This window comes from Syngnathus scovelli, chromosome 18 (genome assembly GCF_024217435.2).
Source record: "Syngnathus scovelli strain Florida chromosome 18, RoL_Ssco_1.2, whole genome shotgun sequence".
Lineage (NCBI taxonomy): Eukaryota > Metazoa > Chordata > Actinopteri > Syngnathiformes > Syngnathidae > Syngnathus > Syngnathus scovelli.
This window is the reverse complement of record NC_090864.1, coordinates 3,201,690-3,209,756: the sequence shown is the minus strand read 5'-3', so window position 1 is coordinate 3,209,756 and position 8,067 is coordinate 3,201,690.

Here is an 8,067-nt window from a genome sequence, read left to right as displayed (position 1 = left end):
TTACCGCGCTAACTTTCGCCGGGTCCATCTCAACTTTGCCCGGGGCTACGATGAAACCGAGAAAAGATACGGTGTTATTGTGGAATTCACTTTTCTCGGCCTTTACGTACAGTTGGTGTGCAAGGAGTCGTCGCAGCACCGTCTCGACGTGAAACCTATGGGTCTTCAGATCCGGGGAATAAATCAAAATATCATCCAAATATACGTACACAAAACGGTCCAAACAGTCTCTCAAAACATCATTTATCATGGCCTGAAACACAGCGGGAGCATTGGTGAGGCCAAATGGCATGACTAGGTATTCAAAGTGTCCTCGATGGGTGTTGAACCCTGTCTTCCATTCGTCCCCTTCCCGGATGCGCACTAGATGGTATGCGTTGCGCAGATCTAACTTTGTGAACACCCGGGCTTGCTGTAATTGGTCGAACACGGTCGACATCAGTGGGAGCGGATACCGGTTCTTGATTGTGATCTGATTGAGGGGACTATAGTCAATACAGGGACGTAGGGTGCCGTCCTTCTTGCCCACGAAAAAGAACCCCGCCCCCGCAGGCGACGATGATGGTCGAATCAGTCCTGCTTGCAGGGAGGAGTCTATATATTCGTTCAAGGCTTGCTTTTCAGGTCCCGAAAGAGAATAAAGCCTCCCCTTGGGTATAGTTGAACCCGGCAGGAGTTCAATGGCGCAATCATACGGACGGTGGGGAGGTAGGGAGGTAGGCTTGGCCTTGCTGAATACCTCGGCCCATTGGTGGTAACACGCAGGGACCCCGGTTAAGTCTGGGGTTTGCGCGTCTAAAGCAGGAGGCACAGCGCATGGGTTAGACTTGATACAGGAATCATGACAGTCGGGCCCCCATCCCGTTATTTCCCCTGATCCCCAGTCTATAGCGGGGTTGTGGCGTTGAAGCCATGGATACCCGAGAATGAGAGGGTTCATTGGAGAGGTCACGACATGTAGCCGTATTTTCTCCTGGTGGGGCCCAATCGACAGCGAGACAGGTTCTGTTATGTGAGTTACCTCAAAAAGTGCCTGTCCATTGAGTGCCTTAGCTTTCACGGGAGTGTTCAGCAGGTCAGTCTTTACCCCCCATCGGCGAGCAAATGCCCAGTCTATCAAGCTTTCATCCGCTCCTGAGTCTATTAGCACTTCAAGTTCTATTTCTTTTCCCAGCTGTGTAATCCTGCCCTTGGGGAGCACTTGCCCCGGGGACAGAGCCGCAGAGAAGGCGCTTACCTTCAGGGTCCTCCTCACCGGACAAGAGAGGAGGAGGTGTCCGAGCTCACCGCAGTAGTAGCATCTTCCTTCCCGGCGTCGCCGTAACTTCTCCTCCTCTGTTAACTTAGCTCTGCCCAACTGCATCGGTTCTGGCTCCTGGCGCTGCCGATCCCCGTCCGGCCTGGAGTGGTTAGCATCTAGGACGGAAGGACCGGCTACTGGGACGAAGGCGGGGGCGTTCCTGCTTCGGTGCTTCCTCCACTCTTGCAGCCGGTTGTCTGTGCGGATAGCCAGAGCGATGAGGGCGTCGAGGTCGGTGGGAAGATCTAGGGGGATTAGCTGATCCTGTATGGATCCAGAGAGGCCCCGGAGGAAGATGTCATACAGTGCCGTCGCGTTCCAACCGCACTCCGCGGCCAGCGTGCGGAAACGGATGGCGTAGTCTCCGACGGTCTCTTGTCCCTGGACTATCTAACAGAGTTGGCGAGCCTTTTCTCGGTCAGCGGAGATTGGGTCGAACACCGTTCGCAGAGCCTCGATAAAAGCGGGGAGAGAGCGACAGGAGATGGAATCCCTGGCCCATTCCGCGGTGGCCCACGTGCGGGCCCTTCCCGTCAGGTATGATACCATGTAGGCCACCTTGGAGCGCTCGGTGGGGAAATCTGCTGGGGACCTCTCAAAGTGCATCTCGCATTCAGTAATAAAGGCCCGGCTAAGGCCGGGTTCACCGGAGTAGCGCTCTGGAGGAGCCAGTCTGGCACCGCCGGTCATGGGAGCTATTGCAAGGGGAGTAACTGGGGAAGCAGCGGGTGTACTGGAGGTCGCTGCTGGTCCCGCGTTTAAGAGCGAGAGCACGTCCTGCATTTGCTGACCCAGCTTTGCTACTTGGGTGGCGACTGCTCCTCTGAAGTCTTCTTGACTCTTAGCGAGTCCTCGGATTTCTTCACCCAAGTCGCCCACTTGCCTCTGGTGCTGGGCGAGCTGTGAGGCATGGGAGCGCACTGCGGCGCACAGGTGCTCCGACTCTGCCGAGTCCATGTCTGGCCAGTGTGTACTGTCAGGCTGGGAACAAGGCGGAGGACCAGCGCATAGTGAATACGGCTGGTAAGATTATTGGTGCTTCGCTACCCTCCCTGAAGGACATTTACACCTCCCATGTCGCCCGCAAGGCAACCTCGATTGCCAGAGATGTGAGTCACCCGGCTCACTCTTTGTTTGACCTTCTGCCCTCTGGGAAGAGGTACAGGAGCCTGCGCTCCCGCACCACCAGACTCGCCAACAGCTTCTTTCTCCAGGCTGTTAGGGCCCTGAACTCGCTACCCCCTTCTGCGTAGCGTGCGACACTGTTGCGCTATTTTCGGGAATGTCTGCTGTACGCGCACTTGCTCCTTTTTTTTTTTTTCTGCTCCTCCTATTTATTTATTTATTCATTATTTATTCGGCACGCTTTTGTTATACTTGTTTACTTGTTTGTCTGTTGTGAGCCATGTCTTGTCACCGTGGGATAGGGGGGAACGAAATTTCGGTTTCTTTGTGTGTCTTTGGCATGTGGAGAAATTGACAATAAAGCTGACTTTGACTCGGATGCAGAGTCGTTTCTTTCTCTGATTTATTCCAGCACACACACTGATCAAAAGTACAACTCAAAACGCCTCTTGCGAGGGAAAACACGTGGCAAAAAGTTCAAACAAAAGCGTCGCACTGGGGCGAGACAAAAAAGCTATGGGGATCACGGCACTAACAAAAGGCGTCGCTCGGTGGCGAGACAAAAAGGCTATGGGAATCAAGGCACTAACAAAAAGCGTCGCTCTGTGGCGAGACAAAAAGGAGGAGTCTTACTGAGAGCTCGGACGTCAAAGAATCGCTGGTGGTCGGGACGAGGCAAGACACACTGGCACAAGACAAGGGGAAGACACGGACTAAATACACACAAAAGGGCGGGGACACAGGTGCTGACAATTAGTGTCAACTACACAGGTGCACACAATCGGGATCAGGGAAGACAAGGCAACCAAACACCGAGGAAGGAAACACAAACTGAAACGGAAGGGATGACAAAATAAAACAGGAAGTAAAGTTACGACACCGACGAGACAGAAAACCGGAAAAATAAACGCGACCGCATGACACAATTCACTTAAATCATTCTCGTTATGAATGATTTCGTCACAAAACGTTTGTGGCTTTTTCTTAAATGAACACGTTTGACATTGTTATAATGTCTGCATTTAATTATAATGCACTGTCACTTTAAAGCAAATTAATAAATGCAACAATATTAAGATGCTTTGAAAATACCTGAATAATGAAAATAGATGAATGATCACAATTAAGTATAAGGTCTCCTTTCTAATATATACTCCTTGTAGAAGTGGAGCTCCTTTGCATCGAGGTTTATGCAAAGAGCTCACGTAATTATATCGTTGCTTTTTGGTGACGTGGCTGAGTGTTCCGTCTGTACGATTGGTCTTTGAATGCACCTCGCTTCAACGGCAGAACGCGAATGAACTTAAAGAAATAAAATGAAATAAATCCTTTCTAAAATGAAAATTGACTGACGCAAACGTGTGTCCTTCATATTTTTTATTGAAAACAACATAGTGCTGACGCTGTACGACGCCGTACGGCATCGGTTTTTCGCTTTCCAAACAAGGCGTGCGAGCTCCCGCGGCAGGGGAAACAAATCCTCACGGGGGAACCAAATCGAGCACAACACCTGTACGAGCGTCTTGACCAGAATGAATTGATCGTCGATAAATGTGTATACAGTCAAACCTCGGTTTTCGACCACAATCTGTTCCAGAAGGCGGTTCGAGAAGCGAATCGGTCGAATTCCGAATGTTCCCCATTACAAATAATGGAAAAAATTTAATCCGTTGCAAGACAAAAAAAAAAACCCCGCCTATTTTAAGCTTTTATTCATTTGCGCATTTTTGTCCGATCGCGCAACTGCAGCGCACCGCCGAACGTGCAACCGTAGCGCGTCGCCGACCGCGCAACTGCGCCGCACTGGTCACATTATTGTGACAGAGCCGTCGCTGAAATTTAGAAAAGTATTCTTAAAGTCCTGATGTACTTTCCAAAATTTGAGTGGACCTCAGTGCGCAGGTAGCTTAATTTGGTCCGATCGCGCAACCGCAGCGCGCCGGGCGCTCACTATCGCGTTGCTTTAAGAGTGTCTTTGTGTTTTAGTATGGGTTTACTGCTCCCACTTGCTTTCTTTGAAGGAATGATTAGGGGTTAATACAATCCTCAAAGTAACAAAAATACAATAGCGGAGTCAGTCGGCATCCGGGCCGCGCAATCAGGTTTTTTGGGCTCATCTCGCGAGGTTCGACCTCCGAATTTTGTTCGACAACTGAAGCAAAAAAACTCGAATTTTTTGTTCGAATTCCGATTTGTTCGAGAACCGGGACGTTCGAAAACCGAGGTTTGACTTTTTTTTTTTTTTTTTTTTTTGGGGGGGGGGGGGGGAACCCCTGGGTCCCCAACAATATCACTGGGTGATAGTACATTTATCCATATTTACTGTGGTTTACTTAAATAGGTGGTGATAATGAGCAGGACCAATTATCAACATCTCAGTTTTATCTGTGTTAAGTCATATGAAATTGAGAGACATCCATGTTTGATCTCAGCAAGGCACACCCCAAGATTACAACAATCCCGTGGATTTGTCAACGATAATGGCATTGATAACATTGAAAACCAATGTTGTATTTACAAATTATGTCCCCAAGCGGAAGCATATAATTACTAAATAGTATTGGTCCGAGTACCAATACCTACGGGACACCACACGTAACGTTAGTGAGCTCAGAGGTCGGGTTCCCATGGACGACGCGATGGGTCCTGTCAGATAGATAGGAATTAAACCAGCAAAGTTCTGACCCTGAAATACCAACGCATGTTTTAAGGCTCTCTAATGAAATATTGAAATCTATAGTGTTGAAGGCAGCACTAAGATCGTGTAATAATAGTACTGATGAGGTGTTTGAACCCATAGGTCACTTTAGCAAGTGCTGTCTCAGTGAGTGGTTTGCTCTAAAACCAGACTGAAACGATTCAAATTGATTATTAACAACCATGTACTACTTTTTAAAGAATTTTTGCTATGAAAGGGAGATTTGAAACTGGGCTATAATTACTGAAACAGTCCAGGTTGAGGTTTAGTCGCTTAAGTAGCGGTTCAATAATAACGGTTTTAAAGGCTGTTGGCACGATACCAGAGGAGACAGACAGAGTAATTATATTTAAGACGGACGGTGCTAAAATCTGAAATAATTCTTTGACAGTTTGCCTGGAAGCGAGTCGAGTAAACACGTTGTTTAACCAATTTTGTGAGCCTTTCAAGGGACACGCTTTTAAAATTTGAGAGGGATATCACATGATCGTCAGCTCCCGTAATCGGTCTTGACTGAGTGATTGGAACGGTCACCGTGATCTCATCCCTTATGGATTGAATCTTTTGAGCGAAAAGTTTCATGAACTTGTCGGCTGAGTGGAAGAAGGTTTGGAGGTCGGCTGGCGGAGTGTTAGCTTTGCCACCATATTGAATAAGTATTTAGGATTGTTTTTATTGAGATTGATATTTCGCGAGAAATAATTTGTTTTTGCAAAAATGGATGGATGGATCATTTTTATTGAGATTAATAATTTGCGAGAAATAATCAATTTTTGCTAAGATAAGCGCTTCTTTGTATTTCAGGGGGCTGTCACGCCATGCCTGATGGGAAACCTCAAGTTTGGTTAAACAGCATTTGCGCTCAAGCTTTCTACATAATTGTTTAAGCTCAAGTGTTTCATCCGTGAACCACGGAGTCGGCTTTCTACAGCGAGTTTTAAGACATAGAGGCGCTACAGAGTCGATGGCATTTAACAGTGTCGTGCTGAATTCATTTGTAAGATTGTCAATTGAGCCAATATATGCGGGAAATACGGCAGTTGCCGGCGGCAGTAACTCAGAGAGTGCAGTCACAGTTACGGAGTTAATACTACGGCTGCTGTAACTTTGATTGCGCTCCTGTCGTTGACAGAGAGCTAAAATTTCTAATTTGATTTGAAAGTGATCGGACATAACAGTAGTGCAGGGGTGGCTAAGAACCACATATTTTACTGTGTTACCGCAAAGAGCCACATCATACACATGAGCATATACATGAACCCCACTCCGGCTGCTCGGTTTTAAATGGGCCACATTTAGCTGTGCATTTTTTCCCTGCCATTTTGAGAGCGAAATTGACACTACTTGTTTCCTCGAATGGGTTTGCCCCTCCTCCTTTGCAGGATTTCACTTTATGCTTGACGAAAATACCATATTGAACTCAAGCGAAGGGAACACGCAGTGTTTGACGATAATACCATATTGAACTCAAGCGAAGTGAACACGCACACAAAAAAGAAAAAACAAAACAAAACAAAAAGTTGATATGAATGTAGAGGAGTCGCATGAAACCAGGCAAGGAGTCGCATGCGGCTCGCGAGCCACGGGTTGGCCACCGCTGCAGTAGTGTATGACGTACTGTTATGTTTGAGGTAAGAAAAAAATCTTTTGGAGCAACGTGCAAAATCTCTGAGGAAGTCTGCCATTTAGAATTTCTTTGGAGCTTGGTGCCGTTTCTGGCCTTTTATAGAGATTTAACAAACTCCTCTTAGAGAAGAATGGATCATGCCATAAAATAATGCTTAAAAGTTGGCCCGAGCGATCTTTGGCCGGTGCCCCTAAGATGCTGAGCCTTCTTGTAGAATAATTGCTGCTTGTCCAGCACCAATTTGTTCCAGCTCCATGTGAATGGTTTTGTGGTAGAAAAAATAAATAAATAAAATCAAAGAGCATGAGCTATCTTTAGCAAAACCTCTAAACCAGTCCAGCGAGAAAAGGTTATTCATGTTCTGCACTGAAGGGTCTCATGAGAGCTTTGCCTACAGCGGCAAAGAACCTTCTGATCCTGCTCTGTCTGGCTCTATCGTGCCTGTCATTGAGTGTGTTGGTCAGGTGTGTTAACACAGCGTCATCAAAGCATGAATCATCAGACATCAATGCTATTAGCAACTTCTTCCGAGAGCCAAACTGTCTGAAGAGGTATTTGATGACTGCCTAGATGAATCTACTGTAGCTGACCATGTCCTCGGCCGCCAGTGATGCCAAGTTGACTTTGAGCACTTTGTTGGAGAGACGTCGGATGATCAGAAGCATGTCATCTGGCTGCAGAGACCTACGGACCTTCTTTGGGAAGTTCTTGACCATTGTGATGATAAGCATGCTTACAAAGTTCCTGGTCACCTCTCGTAGTGAAGACTCATTGATGATGCGCTCTGGGTGGTCCTGGTCCCGTTGGTTAAATGCTGACAGGTAATTTGCTGACTCTGTTTCTGAAGTCCCCTGAGAAGTGATTGCATCAGGTTCTGAGGTCACAGTCGTGGTGATGAGAGTGTTGATGTCTTTTAATGCACCGCACACTTTATCGGCGCTGGCTTTCCTCTTTCTTGGCTCCATCTCCATCCAGAGGAAAACCTGTTGCAAAAACTTCCCTACAGAATCCTCAATAATGTTTTTCATGATCTCTGATTGCAGGAATTGTTTGCTTACTGCAATTTACCCTTCCTGAAAACTCTGCAGTGAAACTGGTCTGGTTGGCCTTGATATAATTATAAATTTTATCTCTCAGTTGTTTGGAGAACGTTGTGACGTCATCTCTAAGTCTTTCTAGGGTTTTGGCGACTTTTGGGCCTTCCATGGGAAATTTGTCATACAAGTCCTCCACTTCATCCTGTATTCCTTCAAAGTTGAATGGGGGAGGAGGGTAGGGCGTCTCCAACAAGGATCCCCCTGGATCGAATATGCTGCC